Consider the following 23442-nt stretch of genomic DNA (forward strand, 5'->3'; position numbering starts at 1 on the left):
GTTAAGCAAGAAAATGCCCACTTTCTGAAAGTAACATTTTCAAACTGACAATCCAAAAACAAACTTTACCAAAACATGTTCTTTTGAATTGTGAGTTCAGAGACCCTAAACTCTAAATCTCCATCTGCTCTCAAAGAGACACTGCACTTAAAAAATATTTAAAGGCAGCCCCCTTGTTAACCTATGAGAGAGACAGCCCTTGCAACGGTGAAAAACAAACGTGGCAGTATTTCACTGTCAGGACATGTAAAACACATCAGTACATGTCTCACCTTTAACATACACTAAACCCTGCCCATGGGGCTACCTAGGGCCTACCTTAGGGGTGCCTTACCTGTAGAAAAAGGGAATGTGGGTACACTTGCCAGGTAGAATTGGCAGTTTAAAACTGCACACACAGACACTGCAGTGGCAGGTCTGAGCCATGTTTACAAGGCTACTCACGTGGGTGGCACAATCAGTGCTGCAGGCCCAGTGGTAGCATTTGATGTACAAGCCCTGGGCACTTCTAGTGCACTTTACTTGGGACTTACTAGTAAATCAAATATGCCAATCATGGAAAAGCTAATTACACTTACAATTTATGCAGAGAGCACTTACACTTTAGCACTGATCAGAAGTGGTAAAGTGCCCATGCCCAGAGTACCAAAAGCCAGCAAAAACAAGGCCCAGCCCACAGTCAAAACACAAGAAGCAGAGGAAAAAAAGGCAGGGGAAACCACACCAAGGATGCCAGGTCTAACAAACGTGATACTCACATATTTATATTCTTCTCTTTTTCAACAGTATTTGGGGACATATGTCCTCAAAACTTTAAAGATAGTAACAGTGGCAGAAAAAAGTGTTTCAGACTCATATTGACCATTGTTTATTCTTAGACAGTTTTCTTTATGTGTTACAGCAGTGTGTTTTCTGGTTACTGACCTCTACTGTATCTGACACATACACTCACTCAGTGTGTCACGTAAGTACTCATAAAACTGTACATACATCACTCATATATTCACTCAGTCATTTAGTCACTCAATTACACAGATATACTATCACTCAGTCACAGATACACCACTCATACAATCATAAAGTCATCCATATATTACTACTACACCCACTCGCTCATATACCAGTTATGAACTCATTATCTCACACATAGATCCACTCATGTACCCACTTACATAGCCATACAGCAACTACTACTCCCTCTCACTCACCTATAAAATCACTCATACACCCACACATTCACCTAAATAACCACTTATCCACCCAGTCATTCATGCATACAACCACTGATGCACCCTATCACTCACAAATACAGGCACTCATGCACCCAGTCACTCACACATACAGGAACTCATGCACTCTTTCACTCATCCTTACTCCAACTCACGCACCTAGTCATCATCCATTCAGCCACTCATACACCCAGTCACTCACCCATTCAGCCACTCATGCACCCAGTCACTCACCCATATGGCCACTCATGCACCCATTCACTCACCCACACAGTCACTCATGCACCCTATCAGTCATCCATACAGCTACTCGTGCACCCACTCACTCACACATACAGCCACTCATGCACCCAGTCACTCACCCATTGTCATTTATGCACCAATTTACTCAACCATACAACCACTCCCACACCCTAGCAGCCATCGATACATCCATTCAAGCACCCACTCAGCCATACAGCCACTCATGCAGCCAGTCATTAACTCATACAGTCATTCATGCACCCATTCTCTCATCCATACAGCCACTCATGCACCATATCAGTCATTCATACATTTACTCATGCACCTACTCAGTCACCCATTCAGCCACTCACACAGCCAATCATTCTCCCATACATCCACTCATGTACCCATTCCCTTGCCCAAACAGCCACTCATGCACCCTATCACTCATCCATACAGCCACTCATGTACCCACTTTCTCACTCATACAACCACTGAGATAACCAGTCACTCACCCATACAGCCACTCATGCACCCATTCGCATACCCGTACAGTGACTCATGCACCCATTCAGTCACCAATACAGATACCCACACACCAAGTCACTCACCCATACAGTCACTCATGCATCCATTCACTTGCTCATACACCCACTCATGCACCCTATTAGTCATCCATACAGCCACTCATGCACCCACTCACGTAGCCATACAGCCACTCACACACCCACTCACTTACCCATACAGCCACTCATGCACCCATTCACTTGCTGATAGAGCCACTCATGCACCCACTCACCCATACAGCCAGTCATGCTCCCAGTCTCTCACCCATACAGCCACTCATGCACCCATTCACTCACCCATACAGCCACTCATGCACCCATTCACTCACCATACAGCCACTCACGCCAGTCATGCACTCTATCAGTCATCCATACAGCCACTAATGCACACACTCACTCACCCATACAGGCACTCATGCACCCATTAACTCACCCATACAGCAACTAATGCAGCCTCTCAGTCACCCATACAGGCACTCACACACCCAGTAACTCACCTATGCAGCCACTCAAACACCCAGTCACTCACCCATACAGCTACTCACCACCCATAGAATCACTCATGCACCCACTCACCCATACAGCCACTCATGCACCCATTCACTCACACATGCAGCCACTCATGCACCCACTCCCTCACCCATACACCTATTCATGCACCCCTTCACTCACCCATACATACACTCATGCAACCATTCACTCACCCATACAGCCACTCATGCACCCTATAACTCACCCATACATCCACTCACACACCCATTCACTCACCCAGTCACTCGTGCCCCCACTGACTCACCTATACAGTCACTTATGTCCCCTCTGACTCACCCATACAACCACTCACACATTCTCTCAGTCACCCATACAGTGACAAAGCCACTCACTCACCCTTACAGCCACTTATGCCCTCACCTATCCATACAACCACTCATCCATCTTCTTACTCACCCATACAGCCACTCACACACCCATTCACTCACCCATACAGCCAATCATGCACCCTATCACTCGCTCGTACAGCCACTGAAGCACCCATTCACTCCACTGGAACCACCCACTTCACTTTGCAGCCTTATTACTTATGCTCTTGCAAGACGAGTGGAGTGCATAGTACTGAGATGCAGGAACATACCAGATGTCCCACATGAATATTTCCTTTGATGTGCATTTTACCTTACTCGCGTTAACTTTTTTTATCCCATTCAGGAATTGAAAAAAACTCCCAAACTATACTTTCATTTTTGTGTGGGGGAGGGGCTGGTTCTTCTTCCTTCAAAATTTTCACATCCTCCTCCTCCCGCTGTTCTCTTGAAGATGTCATGCCCAAAGAAATAAACAATAAAATAAAACAGCAATCCACATGGTCAAACTTTTGGATTGGCAGAGAAGTGTGAAAAAACACAGCCATTCCCAAAGTAAAGTAGAATAGGTGAGACCTTTCACTACAGAAGTTGGAAAGTTGCTTAGACAATGGAATTGTTCTTTTCTAGGTCACATGGGATGCGTGAAGCTGCCGCTGCTCCACCACGACATAAACACAACTCTATAAAAGCTATTTAAATGTTTGTTAAAACATATTTCTTGTCAAAAGGCATTATTTTTTCTTCATGTGGTACTAAACCTCTTTATGTAATATAAACATTAAAAAAGTGTACACATGTTTCTAACATATTTGTACAAAATGTCGGAGTTGCGTACCCTGCACAATTCCAGAAATATGTGCTGGGAACAGTGCGCGGTGACATCGCAATTCTCGACAAAGTAGTAAGAACACAATTATAATGTTTTTCACCTATTTCTATGGTAGGTAATTAACAATATTAGCTACCAGCTAACATCTCCCACCACCTGAGAAACCTTCACTGGCTCCCCGTGAACAAGAGGATCACTTTCAAGCTTCTTACCCACGCTCACAAAGCACTCCACGACACCGGACCAGCCTACCTGAACAACAGACTCAGCTTCTACACCCCCACCCGTCAGCACCGCTCCTCAAACCTCGCCCTCACCGTCGTTCCCCACATCCAACGAAAAACCTCCGGCGGCAGATCCTTCTCATACCTCGCCGCCAAAACCTGGAACACCCTCCCTACCAATCTGCGACAGACTCAAGACTTACTCACCTTCAGAAGACTCCTCAAGACCTGGCACTTCGATCAGTAACAACAGCACCCCCCTTCCTCCTCCCAGCACCTTGAAACCCTCACGGGTACTTAGAGCGCTTTATAAATTCATTGATTGATTGATTGATTGACTGAATTTTAATAACTTGTGTATATGTGTATTCTACAAATTGTTAATTTGTGCTGAAGTTGTGTATTGTGCGTGAAGATTTGTGAATGGTGTGCGACTCATAAATTTCTCTAAAAAACAACACTATTATTTTACTATTTATAGTTCTGAAACAGCTGTGAATTCTGCATGAAGACCCATGACAGCAACATAGAGGTGGATTAGTTGATCCACCATCTAGGGTAGAGGGCCATTCATTTATCACGTGTTGTGATATTTTCCCCTCCTAAATGTGCTTTCCCAGTAAAGTTTATGTTGTAGAGAGTTGCAGCTCAACCATTAAACTAACCAGAAGCAAGAATTGTAAGGAAACAGTGTGAGCAGGGAAATGAAAAGCCTGAACACACCTACGTTAGCTTCTTTGATGCTTAGAGCCCTGCGATGTACAGAACACAAAAAAACAGGTCTGTATGACAATACAGAGGTGCATATTACCATGGTTTGGCAGCACAGTTTGGCCACAGGCCAGGCCCTAGTGACATTCAATACTGCAGACATCCGAAGGCCATGCGCGGTGGTCTTTGGATTACTGCATACTATTGTAAATACTTCACATTTAAAAAAAACATACAAATTCACCGAAAATAACGGTTACGGGGACATTAAAGTTAGGAAATAGAATTAAAAACAAACTTAGAAATTCACTGAAAAAAACAAAGGTTACAAGGAGGTTATAATTAGGAAATAGAATTAAAAAACCTTAGAAATTCACTGAAAAAAACAAAGGTTACAGGGACATTATAGTTAGGTTTTCAATTTGACATGTACAAAACCATAGAATTTCAACAGCTATAGTTACCTGAGTTAACTATAATGTGTGCCCCTATAATGGACTGCTTATGACCTAATAATATATATGTATATATATATATATATATATATATATATATATATATATATATATATATATATGTGTATATATATAATATATATATGTGTGTGTGTGTGCACATGTGTGTGTGTTTGTGTGGGAAGGTACCATCTTTCTTGGCATGTTACCCCCAATTCCTGCCTGTTTGCCAGTATGTTTTGCCTGTCCCACTGGGATCCTGATAGCCAGGACCGCTGTGCTCATAGCTTGTGGCCTATGTGTGTGTGAATGGATCGTGGTATCAGCAGACCTTTAGGCTTGCTATGTTCGCTTTTGCATCTTGCACATACTTCACAGGATTGTAGCATTTGCTTTAAGTCATGAACAAATGTAGGCCACCAAAAATACCTTTTCATGAGTTCTAGTGTTTTTTGAGGACCTGGATGACCTGCTAGAGGATGACTAGGCAACCAATGAAAAGCTGTCTCTCTTAACTCCTCAGTAGGCAGGAATACTCGAGATTCGTGTAGAGGTAGGCCTAGTTGAATGTACCTTTTTGTGTCTTGTTGTAACCACTGTTGCCACTTGGTGATCTGAAAATGATTACGAATGAGATCAAAGAACTTCTCGGCTGCTATTAAACACAACACTTTTAAAGGTGTTATAATAGGCATGGGTTTTTGTTCAGTATGTGTGATCGAAGAATCTTGTCCAGACAATGCATCGGCCTTACGATTATCTACTCCTGGTCTAAAAGTCACTATGAAATCAAATTCTGCAAAGAATAAAATTCATCTCAGTGGCCTGGCAGTTAGTAGCTTGGCAGAGCTCATGAATTGTAAGTTTCTATGGTCAGAGTATACAGTTCTCGTGTGTTTTGCTCCCAATAGATAATGTCTCCATTCTTTGAAAGCATTGCGAATTGCTAGTCATTTTTTTTCTGCTATGGTGTAATTCGGTTCTGCTTCATTTAGTTTTCTTGACACATATGCTATGGGGTGCAATTGTCCAGTTTGTCAGTGACGTTGGGACAGGATGGCCCCAACAGCGACATCGGATGCATCGGCTTCCACAATGAATGGTTCCTCCACATTGGGATGAGCTAGAATGGGAGCTGAAGTAAAGGCCTTTTTTTAAGTCTTGAAATGCTTCCTCTGTCTCCTGGGACCAGTTGAAGACGGCCTTTTTCCTTAGCAATTTGGTAATTGGTGCTACCTTTTGGGAGAAGTGATGGATGAAGCGTCGATAAAAATTGGCAAAACCCAAAAAACATTGGATGTACCGTACTGATTTTGGTGTGGGCCATTCTGATACAGCTTGAATTTTTCTTTCAGTCATTTGCATGCCGTCAGGTGTTAAAACAACTCCCAAAAATTCAACCTCTTTGGTATGGAATTCGCATTTACTTAATTTGCAAAACAAATTATGGTTTCATAGAGTTTGTAATAGCTTTTTTACATGTTCTTCATGTATTTCTTCAGAGTTTGAATAGATCAATATATTGTCAATATAAACGATGACAAAGATGTCTAGGTATTCTCTCAGAACATCGTTTAGGAAATATTGGAAAGCTACTGTGGCATTACATAGACCAAACGGCCTCACTAGATACTCAAAGAGACCATAACAAGTCTTAAAAGCTGTTTTCCACTCATTTCTCTCTCGAATTCGAACTAGGTGATAAGCACCTCGTAAGTCCAGTTTGGTGTAAATAACGGCAGATTTTACCTGGTCTAACAAGACTCGTATGAGAGGTAGTGGATATTTATTTTTAATAGTGATCTTGTTTATCACTCTAAAGTCAATACAAGGTCTCAATTCGCCATTAGCTTTGGGTGCGAAAAACAGCGGAGAAGCCGCTGGAGATCGTGATGGTCGAATTAGCTCGTTGGCTAAGCATTGATCAAGGTATTCTCGTAGGACTTGATTTTCCGTCTCTGATAATGCATAGATTCTACAATTTGGTATATTGGCGCCGGGTACAAGGTCGATCTGACAGTCGTACGGCCTGTGAGGTGGTAAGGAGCTCGCTTTCTTTTCACAGAAAACATCAGTATATTCTGAATACTGTGGTGGCAGATCAATTTCCTTCTCAACTGCAGTAGCAATAGAGTGTTGAAGATTTCCTTCTTTGTCTCGTCTTGGTTGAAGACATTTTTTTAAACAAGAGGAAGAAGAAAAACGCAAAACCTGGTTGCGCCAGTCTATGCATGGATTGTGTAACATTAACCACGGCATTCCTAAGATAAAACCATATTGGGGTGCTTGAATTATATCAAAGTGAATTTTCTCACAGTGGTTCAGATTCCCATCATCTTTGCAAATCATTTGCATTCGTGAGGTTTGTTTAGTAACTGGGCCTCCTGCCAATTCACTACCATCAACTGCATAAACAACTTCAGGAACCTTTTTCTTGACACTGGGCATATGCAAGTCTAGTGCAGTTTGTTGGTCCACAGAATTTCCTGTTGCCCTTGAATCAATTAGAACTTGTACATTATGGGGGTCATTCCAACCCTGGCGGTCATCGACCACCAGGGTGGATGACCACGGAAGCACCGCCAACAGGCTGGCGGTGCTTCCTTTGGGATTCCGACCGCGGCTGTAAAGCTGCGGTCGCCCAGCCGGGTCCGGCGGTTTCCCGCCGGATTTCCCCCGGCTGGGAGAATCCTCCATGGTGGCGCTGCAAGCAGCGCCGCCATGGGGATTCCGACCCCCTTCCCGCCATCCTGTTTCTGGCGGTTTTGACCACCAGGAACAGGATGACGGGAACGGGTGTTGTGGGGCCCCCTAACAGGGCCCCAGAATGATTTTCACTGTCTGCATAGCAGACAGTGAAAATCGCGACGGGTGGAACTGCACCCGTCGCACCCCTGCAACACCGCCGGCTCCATTCGGAGCCGGCTTCTATGTTGCAGGGCCTTTCCCGCTGGGCCGGCGGGCGCTCCTTTGGCGGGCGCCCGCCGGCCCAGCGGGAAAGCCAGAATGGCCTCCGCGGTCTTTTGAGGCGGCCAAATGCGCCTATGACCGCCTATGACTTTTCCCCTGTACAGTCAGTTGTACTAGAATTCGAAAGTGTTTGACATAACGATTTGTGCAAGGACACACTGAAGGGATTGTCAATTTCCCCAAGAGGTCCCCTTTGTTTTTTCTTGGGCACTTTACTTTTCCTGTGAATTTTCCAAAGCAATCGCTATCTTTTTCTTTGTCACAAATGTTGGATCAATTTTACCTTTGGATTTCTTTTGACATTCCTTTACGAAATTACTCTTTTTTCCACAATACAGACACTGTCCATTTCTTCGCCGCATGTCTTTCTCCTCTTTGGTCAATGATGGGAGAACAGTTCCAATATCCATCGGTTCTATAATAGGATCTGAGGACAATTGAATGTGTCTGGACCTTTCCATTCGCCAGTTGGGTTCTTCCCATTTTTCCCTTACTCCTTTTCTTTCTGAGAGTCTATGATCTAGCCGCAGGGTTAGATCAATTAAATCAGTACAAGTTTTCAGTTGCGGTTCAACTTGGGCCAATACGTCTTTCAGTTCGTCTTTTAGCCCTTGATAAAATACTGCTGACCTTTTTTCCTCTGGCCAAGCGGTTTCCACTACTAACCGTTTGAAGTCTATCAAGTCTTTGTTTCCTTGGCGTAATTCTAGTAACTCTTTGTCTGCAGACATAGTTATTGCGCACCTGTCAAATACCTTTTCAAATTCTTCTACAAACAACGGCAATTATACAAAAGGGGACTGTCTAATCGGACTAAAGGCACTGCCCAATTAGCTGCATCACTATTCAGATAGGATATAAGGAATGCGATTCTAGATTGTGCATCCGGAAAGGCACTGGGACGACACGTAAAATGTAGTTCCACCTGTGTGAGAAAAACCTGAACCTCATTGGGGTCCCAGAAAACCTTTCTGGTGCAGCTAGAGGAATCTGTGTCGGCACATTCACAGCTATGTTAGTAGGTATGGAAAGCGTAGGACGAGACTCAGATTCAGAACCATCCACCTTACTCAGTAACTGGGGTGCTTTGTTAACTAAATCGGCTGTAAAAAAATTTGAGTCTGTCAAATCTCTTTGCATTTCAGTGACTACTTGCATAAGTGTGTCTAAGGTGGCCATCTTGCGCAGCTCGTGTACAGACCAAGAGGAAAGTATAAACTTGTGGGCTCACTATTCCGTCACATTGCCCTTTCCTTGGGATCTGCATGCTGCTGAACAAAAGGCCCACCTCCCGGCGTCACCAACTCAGAAAGCTATCAGAGCACAGAGTTATGATGATGCCAGGTGGGGGGAAGGGATTTAGGGTAGGGAACTGCAGGGACAGAGGTCTGAAAAGAAACAATTAGAACAAATATGCATATACTCATTCATAACAGTATAAACTCACCAATAGACTCTTGAATAAAGGCGTCTCCGTGGTGTCAGATTGAGACCCTTTGTGAATTGGGCATAGCCCCTTCTTTGAACCATGGAACAAGAACAAACTGCAACCTCTGAACCTAGAGATGGCAAGAGCTTTGGACTATGGTCATACTCTGAATATCAATCATGTAACAATTATGCATTCATAACATAAACGTTTGATCTCAGCCTAGAAATTCTCAAAGACTTAAATATGTATCTCACATATTATGCTTCCCAAAAAACAATTAAACTATAATTTGCTTATCTCCAAAACGTTTTCATATTCACTACTAAGGCCTGAAAGTTTTACTCATTGAACTTGAAGCGCTTTGTTTGTTGGGCAGAAGCGCCTTGTTTGTTGTTCATGAAGCGCTTTGATCATCATACATGAAGCGCTTTGTCCATTATGCCAGAGCGCTTATACTTGCTTTTTCTGAAGCGCTACGCTCGTTGTGCTAAGGGGCGCTTTACTCATGTGGCCTGAAGAGTTTTGATACTCGTGCCAAGACTGCTTTACTCATGTGGCCTGAAACGCTTTGATTGTCGTGCCAAGGGCGCTTTACTCTTGTGAACTGAAGCGCTTTGCTCGTTGTGCTAAGGGGGCGCTTTACTCATGTGGCATGAAGCGCTTTGACCGTCAAGCCAAGGTCGCTTTACTCGTGTGGCCTGAAATGCTTTTGATTGCCATGCCAAGGACGCTTTACTCGTGTGGCCTGAAGTGTCTTTGATCGTCTTGCCAAGGGCGCTTTACTAGTGTGGACTGAAGCGCTTTGATTATCATGCCAAGGGCGCTTTACTCATGTGGCCTGAAACGCTTTGATTGACTTGCCAAGGGCGCTTTACTCGTGTGGCATGAAGCGTTTTGATCCTCGTGCCAAGACTGCTTTACTCATGTGGCCTGAAACGCTTTGATTGTCGTGCCAAGGGCTCTCTACTCTTGTGACCTGAAGCGCTTTGCTCGTTGTGCTATGGGGGAGCTTTACTCATGTGGCGTGAAGCGATCGTGCCAAGGTCGCTTTACTCGTGTGGCCTGACACGCTTTTGATTGTCGTGCCAAGGACACTTTACTCGTGTGGCCTGAAGCACCTTTGATTGTCTTGCCAAGGGCGCTTTACTCGTGTGGACTGAAGCGCTTTGATTATCGTGCCAAGGGCGCTTTACACATGTGGCCTGAAGCGCTTTGCTCGTTGTGCTAAGGGGCGCCTTACTCATGTGGTCAGAAGCGCTTTGATCGTCACGCCAAGGCTGCTTTACTCATTTGGCCAGAAGCACTTTTATTGTCCTGCCAGGAGTGCTTTACTCTTTGGACTGAAAGCGCTTTGCTCGTTGTGCTAAGGGGTGCTTTACTTTTGGAAGTAACAACTCCCTTCAACATTGGGATCATCAAGACCTTACCGCTACGAGTACGACCTACTCATATCTGAATTCACCATGGAAAAAAGGATACTTCGATTTGCTGTCAAACTGCCATGCAGGAAATCTAATATGGGCTTATCAAGACCTTACCGTTACGAGTACGACCTACTCGTATCTGAATTCAACATGGAAACAAGGATACTCCGATTTGCTGTCAATCTGCCATGCAGGAAATCTGCTCTTCTTCAGAGGAACCCCCACGAGGTCTGACTGTATCGAAGTCTTCAAAATAGTGAGCAATGTGCTTGAGTGTGGCTGGGCTTTGTAGGCCTGCCACACCCCAATATGGCCTCTGCCTCTAGAAACCTGGGAATTGTAGTCCATTCATAGAATAGCACTGATAAGTGCTTCTTGTCCACCAATGTCCTGGCCCTGCAGCTACATGAGCTTTACCACAGGGCAGGCGACACTGATAACCACTTCTAGAACAAGAGGGGATGACAAGTGGTGCGCATGAAGCGTCGCAAATACACGCAGCAGAGTTTCGGGCGGAACCTGGACTGCGCACAGCCTTATTCCTGACACAGAGACTCTGACTGATGTCCATCTACATGATGGCCCCGTAGGGAGTAGGGGTGTTTTGGTCAGGTCTCCTACACGTCGGGTCCTTAAGTTGTTTAGGAAATGGGTGTAGAGGAAGGTTCTGTACACTAGTCAGGGGCATGGCCATGGGTAAAGCCGGGTCTGGTGGCTTAGTGGACTAATGCGTCCACTATAGGGGCCTGTGTTCGACCTCATGGTCACAGGTTCAAATCCCGGCAGGTTCACTCAGCCTTTCATCCAAAATTCTGAGGTCGATAAAATGAGTACCATTGAGTTGGGTAACAATAAACATCTGTTATTCAGCGCCAAGATGCCTGCGGGTGAACGTGCGCTTTACAAATACACATGTTATGTTATGTTATGTAAAGGGGAAGGTGCTGCCTGTTGGAGGGTCTTCTTGGTGGGTGTATGTATGAACCACTATGTTCACTCCTTTCAGCTATTTACAAGTGTCTCTCCTATTTCCTTGTGTTGTTTGTATACAACAGCATCATCTGGAGAGGGAACTGAGGCACCATTGAGTGGGGATGCAGCGGCCCACGGATCCTCGGAGGCAGTCATCTGATGCCAAGGGGACCAGTGGATTGGAGGGTGAGGGGAGTACCACGGGGGAGGCAACTACCACTGGAGGTAGTGACTCTGATACCTCCTCCAATAGGGGCTCCCTGGCGGTGGCAGACCCTAGTGAGCCCACGCTTACTGTATCATCTTCCACCACCCCCATGCCATCACCACCCTCCCATTTGCTTCCCACCGAGTTGGCCGTGCCCGCTCACCCAGAAGGGTGAGTGTCTCCTTCACCCCAGGCACCTCTTCCCCTGCCCCAGTCACCCTGCTGCCCTCACGGAGGAGGCTATTGACCTCTTGAGAACCATCTCTGTAGGGCAGACAACCATCGTCAATACCATCCAGAGGCTAGCATCAGAGATGCAGCAGACCAATGCCTATCTGGATGGCATTCACAGTGCTGTGTCTGGCCCACAGAGATCATTTCAGGCTCTGGCCTCCTCTTTGCCCTGGTCATTCCGTCCCCCCTCCAACCTTTTCAACCCATTCCAGCACCCCACTCCCTTCACCCATCCAAAGCACACAATCTGACATGCAGTCACACACCTCAACACACAAGAAGTACACTTCTAAACCCAAGTTCCACACCTCCCACCACAAGCATTCACACAGCCAACATACACATGCACACACAGCAACATCCACTTCCCCAAGTGTGTCCACCTCTTCCGCCACCCTGTCTGTCCCCTGTACATGCACACCCCCAGGCACTGCACCTTCATTCACTGTTGCTGAGCCTATTCCTGCACTCACCACAATAGCACACATCCATGCATGCACCCCAGACACCACACCTGCACCACAACTACTTTAGTAGACACATGCAGCACACTCACTAGACTTGCAGACACCAACACAACATGCATTCACATTGGCAGCCTGTCTTCTCCCACTGTGTCTACCCCTCCTCCAAAAACACACAAACTCACCAAAACACCCACCCATCACACATCCACCGCATACTGTCCAGTCACCTGCACCCACAACACGCACCCCTACACCACTTACGTCCACACCCTCTGCCTCCACTCCCACACCCTCCTTCAGGTCCACCCCAATTGCTCCCAAAAAACGTTTCCTCTCCCGTGCTGACCTCTTCCAACCCACTGGCCCACCCCGTCTTGTCCCTAAACGTGCACCCCTCCTTGCCCTTTCCACTCCTTCCACTTCCCAGCCCGCCCCTGTCCGCCCTTCGCATTCCCGTGCCCCTTCCCCAGAGAGGAAGAAGCCCTTTGCTGATCTAATTCCATCTGGTTCCACCAGGTCCAAGCACACTCCCCCACCTTCCAAGGCCAAACCCAAACCCCCTCCACCTTCTGAACGCAAATCCAAGGCCCACCCAGTTGTAAATCCCCACCCCTACCACCCCCTGCCCCTGTTCGCTGAGGTGCCTGGATGCCCCATTGTTGCCCCTATCAGTTGGAGTACCGTAGAACTTGTGGGAGTCAGGTTGGGGCCATTGTAGCCCAGGGGACTCATGTCACTATGGACTGGCCATTGGCCTTATTTGACAATCATTTTCTCAGTGAGCTGCATTAAAAGTTTATGTGTGGCATGTGTTTTGGCGGCACACTCTTGATCCCTTGTCTCTCGTTTCATTGTTTGTAGGTGTGGGGTATTTGTTTGTACTATGGTCAGGTTGGGTTTGCCTGGTTCCGGGTAAGTACCTCTTACTGTTGGGTGTATAACATGTGCTGCTGTGAAGGGTTGTGGGAGCGTTGCAGGGTGGATGGAGTGGCTGGGTATGTAACTGTGCCCTTTCTTCCCTTGTTTCGTAGGTTGCGGTCCTTACCGTTGTCTTTGTCGGCGGTTTCGGTCGTGAAGGTATATGGCAAGGAGCAGGGCTGGCATGATCTGCAGCTCTCTATCCATGTCTGCTTTGCCGTGTTGTGTGAGCCTCTGGTGAGTGTTTGCTTATATTTGATTTGTTTCCGCCTGGCTTTGTGTGGCAGTGGTTCTCGCCACGGAACTGACGGGGTTTAGTGGTTCATTATTTGATGGGCGGGTTAGGCCTTTCCGTCAGCCTGTGGGCGGCCTCTGCCGTCGTTGTCGGCACTCCTCTACTGGCGGTGGGTGGTTTTCAGGATGCCTGTGTTTCAGTTGGTTCATTGTTTGGCCTTCTGGACCGCTCCTCTGTTGGCGTTTTTTACCGTCGCCGCCGGCGATGCGGTGTTTCCCGCCGTGTTCATAATGAGGGCCAATGTCCTAACTTGAAGCAAAGCTACATATGACACACCTTCCTTAGAGACGGTGCTCCCAATATTAATAAATGCTGCATCTAAACTTAAACCTTGTGGTTTATGAATAGTAACAGAATATGCTAGAAAAACTGCAAACTCTTTCCGTCAAACATATAAATATTTCACAAGCAAAAAATGTGCAATCTGCTTTGCATTGACAATCTGATCAAAATTGATCACAATGTATTCCACTTCATTCCCATGAGGAACATTAATAAAATCAACATTTTTACCCATAGCACCATTGACCAAACCTTTAAATTTCGACACAAAATCATACTACAGTTTATGCATAAACAAACATTTCTCCAGTCCAGCAGTTTGTGAAACAGATTTTTCTAATTAATCCAGTTTTGCTTCTAACTTTTCATTTATCAATGAAATGACACCCTGGTGTTACATTGTATCTATTGACTTCAGTTGCAACATTTCTTCATACTCCAATTCCAACAATTCTTTTTTGAAAGAGGCATTCTCCTCCAATGTAGGCATTAGGCACCCAATATGTTTACCTTCTTGTGTCAAAGGAAGCATTAGTTCTGCTGCTGTCTTCATTGTTAGAAACAGTTTTTAATAAGGTGACTTTTTAGAACATACCTCTATTGAAAGAACCCCTACTCTAATCTCTTTAAAAATATTTCCATATTCAATGTGTGATGCTTGTCGCATATTTCTAATTATTTCGAATTAATTATTTGTATTCAAAATGTGCCCAAATTTTCACATTCCCAATAATTCCCAAAGAACGCCTAGTTCCATCATGGAAAAGTGTTTTGAATAGAGGCTGACCTTTCACAGGTGTAAGTTGCAGTAGATCTTCGAAAACTATCAAATGTACAAAGGCAAGCATTAAGTTTGAGACTATGCTCACCTCAACGATGATTAAAGGCTTTAACTTTTTTAACACTCTTGACACTTGGTATTCCTGTTTGTTTTCATGTTCCATAGCCACCATCAAAAGTTGATGTAATGTAATACTTTTAATATTATGTGCTGCTATTCCAGTAGGTGCTGTAACCACACATGATAAATCACAGTCTGTACTCTTTTGTAGAAAAGTGGTAAGGACTTGTATTAGGACACTTTTACCAGTACCAGCTTGACCACTGACATACAACAGTATAAGCTTTGATGTTGAGCATGCACACTGTTTGTTGTCATGAAGCAATCTATGCTCAACTGTGGCTTTCATGTCAATACATATTTCCATTTGCTCATCATTTAGTTGTCCAACTAAATCTGCCACATCAATTGTTTCCTGTCTTGCTTGCTCCACTGCATTTGCCACCTAATTCATTGCAACAGAAGCCTCATTTCCAATTATAGGTTGTCCAAGTGGGTTATGACTTTGAGGACCTAATCTTTGGCTGCTCTGTGAACTCACCTTAGCTACTTCAGCAGCAAATTGTATCTTCCTGTTCAATTTCATCACTCAACATCTTCAAGTAGTTAGAAAAAACTGAGCACTGAATACCATCCTTTGCAGCATTGAAAGAGTCTTCATAGCTGTCAAACTCTCCTAGTAATTCTGATTCATAATTAAAAAATGTAAATGATTGCAAAAGTGACAAATAGAAAAACTCACTTCCAGCTTCCAGCAGTCTGGCAACTCAGTTTTCTATGGTTAATTAGACTGTCTTTCCTATGTCACACCAAAAACCCATTACAATCAAATACTGCAAATTTTCCTTCATCCACATTTTCTCTTACATTCATTCTATATATGTGTTAAGAAATGGGGTCTCTAGTTGGCAGTGGTTTGCACCCTGTCCAAGTAGGGACCCTCACTCTGGTCAGATTAAAGGGAGTCACACAGCTAAGATAACCCCTGCTCACCCCCTTGGTAGCTTGGCACAATCAGTCAGGCTTCTCTCAGAGGCAATGTGGAAAGTATTTGTATACACACAAACACACACAGTAACACTTCAAAAGGACTTCATACCAGGTTAGAAAAATACACAATGTTTATCTATATTTAACAAGACCAAAATGACAAAAATCCAAAATACACAGGTAAAGATATCACTTTTTTATAGGTTTAAATGAGTCTTAGTCCATAGGATTCAATGGCTGTATCTTTTTAGCACAAAGTACCTGGGATGCGTCAAAAACAAAGATGATGTGGGCCACAGGGGAGTTGAGGTGCTGAAAAAGCAATTGATGTGCGGGTTCCTTACTGCACAAGGGGGTGGTGCATTGATTCTTTCCTCGCAGATGAGGTGATGCGTTGGTTCCTTACTGGCAGGGGAGGTGATGCTTTGATTGCTTCCTCGCAGAAAAGGCGATGCGTTGATTTCTGGACATGTAGCCACTGTTCCTTACTTCACTGCAGGTTCGATGAGAAATTGATGCCCAGGGATGATGCTTGGAAAATTCAGACACACTGTGATGATGGAACCGCAGTGAAACAGGCGCTGCGTTGATTCTGCATCCACGAGACAGGCAGTGCTTCAATGTTCCAGCTGCGGAACAGGCGATGTGTTGGTTTTTCAGCTGTGGCACGTCGGTGCGAGGATTTTCTCATTCAGATCTCCAGCTTACACTTCCAAGGGCCCAGGGACTGGAGCTGGCACCACTTGGCACATCATGACTCTCTGCAGAAGAGCCCAGGCACTGGCAGATGAAGTCTTTGATGTTCCTGAGACTTCGTAACAGAAGGCAAGCTCAGTTCAAGCCCTTGGAGAACCTTGGAAAGGATGTAGAAATCAAAGCTCAGTCCATTCACTCCCAGGACAGAAGCAGCAAGCAGCAAGCTAGCACAGCAAAGCAACAGGCAGTGTGACAGTCCCTCCTACAGTATCCAGCTCTTCTTCCTGGCAGAACGTCCTCAGTCCAGAAGTGTTCTCATTTTGTGGTGTCAAAGGTCTATTACTTCCATTTCTGCCTTTGGAGTAGGCAAACTTCAAAGAAAGGTCTTTGTAGTGCACAAAACCTTGGCTCTCCTGCCCTGGCCCCAGACACACTCCAGGGGGTTGGAGACTGTTTAAGTAAGGACAGGCACAGCCCTATTCAGGTGCAAGTGTCAGTTTCTCCCACCACTCTAGCTCAGGAAGATCCATCCGGATATGCCGGTACACCTCAGCTTCCTTTGTGTGACTGTTTAGAGTAAATTTACAAACAGCCCAACTGTCATCCTGACCCAGACATGTATTCCACAGACATGCAGGGGCACAGAATGGTTAAGCAAGAAAATTCCCACTTTCTAAAAGTGGCATTTTCAAACTTACAATTAAAAAGCAACTTCACCAAAAGATGTATTTTTAAATTGTGAGTTCAGAGACCCCAAACTCCACATCTCTATCTGCTCCCAATGGGAAATTACACTTAAAAGATATTTCAAGGCAATCCCCATGTTACCCTAGGGAGGGATAGTCCTTGCAATAGTGAAGAATACATTTATCAGTATTTCACTATCAAGACATGTAAAACATACCAGTATATGTCCTACCTTTTAAATACACTGCACCCTGTCCATGGGGCTGCCGTGGGCCTACCTTAGAGGAAGATTTGGGCCTGGCAAGTGGGTGCACTTGTGAGGTGAAAATGGAAGTTTAAAACTGCCCACACAGACACTGCAGTGGCAGGTCTGAGACATGTTTACAGGGCTACTCATGTGGGTGTTACAATCAGTGCTGCAGGCCCACTAGCAGCATTTGATTTACAGGCCCTGAACACACATGGAGAACTATACTAGGGACTTACTGATAAAACAAATATGCCAATCATGGATAAACTAATCACCAATACATTTTTGACAGAGAACACTTGTAATTTAGCACTGGTCAGCAGTGGTAAAGTGCCCAGAGTCATAAAGCCAGTAAAAACGAAATTCAGCACAGGATCAAAAACAGGTCATAAGCAAAACATTTGGGGATAACCCTGCAAAAAGGGCCATGCCCAACAATGTGTATTACTGGAGTACTTCCTAGAGACAAACATTTTCAAAGTGTGCATTACTTTTTGGATAGTAAGTGCCCAACATGTTTGTTTTCACAGTATCTGTACTGTCTGGCTCAAATTCAGCAAGATATTGAATTTCTGGAAAAGACTTCAAAACTCTGTTTCGAGTTGATGTCAGACCTAGACTCACTTAGACAATTCCTCTTGACTTGCAATATAAGCTAGTTGAACTCACCCAAGCACTGCATTCATAGGATCCAATTTCCCTTTCTGAAAGCATCTTCAAACTGAAGCAGTACAATTTCTTTGTTAGAGACTATTCAGCAAAGATCTCTTCCCAGGTTTCTTTGATCTATGTCTTCTCAGATTTTCTTATGTATGAAGTTATATAACGAGCAACAGCTATCGAAATGTCTGCCACATATTGAATATCCATATTGGCATTACCAATTTCTAAAATGACAAGATTGTGGTCATTAATATATTTTGAAACCTTGGTTTTTCTGAGGTTGTAGGTGTTTTTTTGGTGATCTATGAGTAAGTGTATGTCTCAATGTGGACATAAAAGTAGTGTTCACTCTTCCTTTTGAAATAACAGGTCTTGGAAATCCAAAAGAACATTTTGTGTAAAATGTTCCTTTGGCTATGTATTTCCGCTGAGAGTACTTCCCACATCTATGTGATTGGAAATGCAGGGCTTGCTGCTTTAGCCTTTTTTCCTCAGTGCCTTTTGGGAACTACATGTAATATACTGTTATATGAATTAAAGTACAGTCTCATCTGTGCCGGTTCCAAATTTAGGTGCATCTCTTATCCACAATAGCATATGAATGTGAGGACCACCTCTTGCTTGGTACTCTTTTCAACAAAAGAAATCAGTAACTTCTCCAAGAGGTGGATTTTTTTTATTGCAGAAGAAGGACAACACAGCTTGAAATCTGTGATTGAAGTACCTGTAAAAATTAGCAGGATCCAAAGATAAAATTTTTCCTGGTGTCTTCAATTTGATGCCTTTAATATTAGTGTTTGCTTCTCTCAAAAACTAATGTAAATCATTCTATGCATACTCTGCACAACTCAGTTTTACAAACCAAGTAAGTGCACCAAAAGTTTGCAACATACACTTCAGCTCACCATGATGACATTTCTACAAAGTAGTTTGCAGACATATTTTGCACATTAACTCCTGTTTTAAGAATACAGTTAACAGTGTATGACAGTCTAGACAAATCAGTTTCAAATAAATTATGGCATACTTTGTCAAAATCTAGGGTCTTCAGAATATAGGGGGTTATTCCAACTTTGGAGGAGGTGGTAATCCGTCCCAAATGTGACGGATTTACCACCAGCCGTATTACGAGTTCCATAGGATATAATGGACTCGTAATACGGCTGGTGGTATATCCGTCACTTTACCGTCACTTTTGGGACGGATTACCACTTCCTCCAAAGTTGGAATAACCCCCATAATCTTGTTGATCTATATTCAGCTGCAGGGATTTGCACAGGTTGGTCAACATACCGTGCACCAAGTCCAGTTGGAAATCGTTGAGGAAATCATCTAGCTTTTAAATGTTTCTCCCACACACTCATTGGATCTCTTTTAGCTTGTTTCATTTGATACAGTTCAATGGCATCCTCCATAACCTCTTTTCAATGCAGTGGATGGATACTGTAGTGCTCATATATTTATTCAGATCTACTTCTATCCACTTTTTCAAACTGTCCATGTAAAGGCAAGATTTCACCATCCATGCAACTTCCATGTGCTGCAACATTTACATCTTTGTAGTACACAGTATTGTCTTTAAGATACAAATTAGCTTTCTTCACCTTATTCACATCCACTATTTCCTGCCACATTATTTTTTTTTTTTGTGGGCACTAGAATAACAAGCGGTTCATCCAGATCTCTCTCTGCACCCACTGTTACAATATTGCATTTAAAATCTAAAGGAAAATACACAACTCTACATTTAAAGCCTTTCTGAAGCCCAGTGGGTGGCAGTTTCCCAGTCTTTGGTTCCATACGAACTACTACTTAGAAAGGATGTATAGACTGTATAAGTATTCCTTCATAAACTCCTCTGGAATTTCACCCGCCTCTAACTTATTGTGTATTGCTTTTGTTGTCATCTAATTTACCATAGAAATAAATAAATGCACTTCAAATTCTAGCCACTTTTCACTGTTTTCTTGGTCAGTTTTCAAGAACACATCATTAGTTCGTATTTGGCCTTTGTAGTGAGTGTACCGACAACAAATACAAAATGTCAGAGGTGATTTTGCAATCTCTTACCTATGGAGAGGTGACGACCTTGCGGAGATGATGTGGAACCAATTCCTCCCACTCACCCTACCTACAGGTGATTGGCAAAGTACACAAACTAATGGCCTAATCAACAGAGGGGAGATGGTCCTTGGGTTTTGGTGCAATAGTCCTTGACCAAGCTGTCAACCTGTAATAATGTAAATAAGAAGCAGTTTTGAGTTGTGTGCCTTTCCCTTGAATAGCTCCCTTGCTCCTCACCACCACCCGCTGTGTCCTTGAATACTTAAATACACACAAAGCACTTTGAAGAGGGTTGCACCAGGATGAGTTGTTGGGTAAATGGATGGGCTAGAATATTTTGCCCTGAGAAGTGAGTGGATGATGATGTGTTGCTTTTATTTGTCCATGATCAGATTAACATATGCATCCAAATCTGATGTAGAAACAGAATAAGTAAAGTCATAAGAGAACTTTCTTCTGCGTAAATACTAATGTGAAAATAAAACACAATGATACTGGAAGAAATAGAAGCGTCACTAATAACATAAACAATGGTATACTTGGTTGTATACCTGGATGAGTTCTGTAAATGCTAGCACCAAAGTTTCTTAAAATTCATTCACATTAATTATTAGTGCACCGAAAGCAGAGATTGCCAATGGTCTCTGTGATTGTTAAAAAAATAAAGACTATGATTGTACCTTGTTTTTTCCGTATGACCTTTTCCCTTTTATGTTGCAGGCACCTGTGATGCTTTTTTGCTCACGCTTTTGCTGCCAACTGGAACAGATTGTCTGAAGGTAGGTGATTCATGTACTGAATACTGAGAGAGAAGACTTTGATCTTGAGTAAAATATTAGCTGCCTCTGTTCTTGAAGAGCAATGTCTTTTACGCTGAGTTACCATTGCCTGGTGATATGTTGTTTCTGGAGATGAGATGCCCATGGGGACACAATGTCCTGGCCGAAAGAGTCTCGAGGCAAAGCATTTCTTCTGACTCTGGAATGGTTTAAATAGTTAAGCTGCATGCACCCAAGAGCTCAGCGGGAGGTTTCCTCATGCTTAAGCATGCAGCTTACGGCGACAGGTGGCTTTATGTGCTTTTAGCACGCGGCCCTGCTGCTGTTGAATCAGCGCACTGAGACAGCTAGCACCTGACTCTTTCCCACAATATGAAATGCGGGCACTGTACATGGGCAATGTTAAACATAAAACATGGATACAAACAATGTTTGATTAACAAATATCGCAATAAAGGTGTCAGGAAAGTATTAAGCATAACAGGTAAATTACATAATATAAAAACAAGCATGCAGGAACTGGATGGCTATTTTTTTACATTTAAGAATCTTTGTTGGCCTTGCGGATAGACACTCTGTACAGGAGTTGGGGTGAACTGGGCAGGTTCCTGACACAAACAGTTTGGTTTCTGTGGAGAAAGTGCATTAAACCTGTAATGTCACTTACTCTTTCTTCTTTATGAGTTGATTTTAAACTTTACCTTTTATTTGCAAGTTTTTTTGACATTTTGCATTTTTCCACATACTATTTTAAGAAAATCCTTAGTTCTCTTATCAGCAGCTCTTTTTCCCAGTATATCCTCCACATCATGTGCTTTATTACTCCCAATTTCAAGTGTATAGTAGTTTCCTCTGATTTTTTTTCTCCTTTCTTTATTGGCACCTCCCTGGTGTCTTTGCATTTCCTTTGAGCCCAGAGTTTTCACCCTGATCCTGTGACATAGGATGCTGAGCTACTCGTCAAGGGGCCCGGGGGTTGCCTAAACTACACCTCCCTGGTGTATTTGCAGCAGGAGGCCACCCCAGTCATTTTCTTTGCACCCAGAGGTGTTTACATTTTTTAACGCGTCCCCATGGCACAGGACGCTCTGCTGCAGGTCAAGGGGCCAGGGGGCTGCCTGTACTACACCTCTCTGGTGTCTTTGCGGCAGAAGGCCATCCCAGTCATTTCCTGCAGCCTCAGAGATGCTTAAAGTTTTCATAACTTCCCCACAGCATGGGACGCTCAGTGCTCAGCTTTATACTGTATTATGTACTACTTCTTTACATGCTATAAGTAAATCAGTAGCTATATAAATGTTGATCTCAGTTTGTAACAGGTTCTATAAGGCCCTCATTTTAACATTGGTGGTAAAAACTGCCTACCGCTGTGGCGACAGCAATCAAAAGACCATCGCCGCGGCTACCAGCCGTCTGCCATATTGTGACCATAGCCAGATTTCCACCACAAGAATGGCAGAAATCTGGCTGTGGCCATTCTGGTGGATGGCGGTAAGGTGGTGCTGCTGCCACCAGCAGCACCATGCCAATAGACCGCCGCCAGCCATATTATGACCAATAATACGGCCTGGCGGTGTTCTGCTGGTGGTTGCTGCTGGCGATAGTAGCGCCCTGTCCTGTCCCCTGCCAGAGAACCCCCTGGATCCAGGTAAGTCGGGTCTCTGACAGGGGAGGGGGGTGTTGTGTGTGTGTGTAGGGGTGTGTGAATGTTTGTGTGTGCATGGATGCGGGTGTGTGTTGAGTGTTGAATGTGTTTGTGCATGTATGGAGGTCTGAGTGCGTGTATGTTGTGTTATGTGAATGCATGTCTGCTTTTATGTTTGAAAGTGTGTGCAGATGTGTGTGTAAACGGATGTGTGCATGTGTGTAAGCATGTGGGAATGGGTGTGTGTATGAATGTGTGTGTGAAGGAGAGTGTGAATGTGGGGTGGGGTGGGGTGGTCTGGAGAGGTAAAGGGGCGTGGGGGGGTAACTCGAGAGGAAGTGGGAAGACCCCTATCAGTGACAGGGAAGGAAGTCCTGTCACTGATATGGCCTACCACCATGGTTTTCGTGGCGTTATGAACAACACGGAAACCATGGCGGTAGGTGGGGTCATAATCCCACAGTTGGAACAATGGCAGCCACCGGGCTGGAGATGTATATCTCCAGCTCGACGGCTGTTACCG

This window comes from Pleurodeles waltl, chromosome 5, assembly GCF_031143425.1.
Source record: "Pleurodeles waltl isolate 20211129_DDA chromosome 5, aPleWal1.hap1.20221129, whole genome shotgun sequence".
Lineage (NCBI taxonomy): Eukaryota > Metazoa > Chordata > Amphibia > Caudata > Salamandridae > Pleurodeles > Pleurodeles waltl.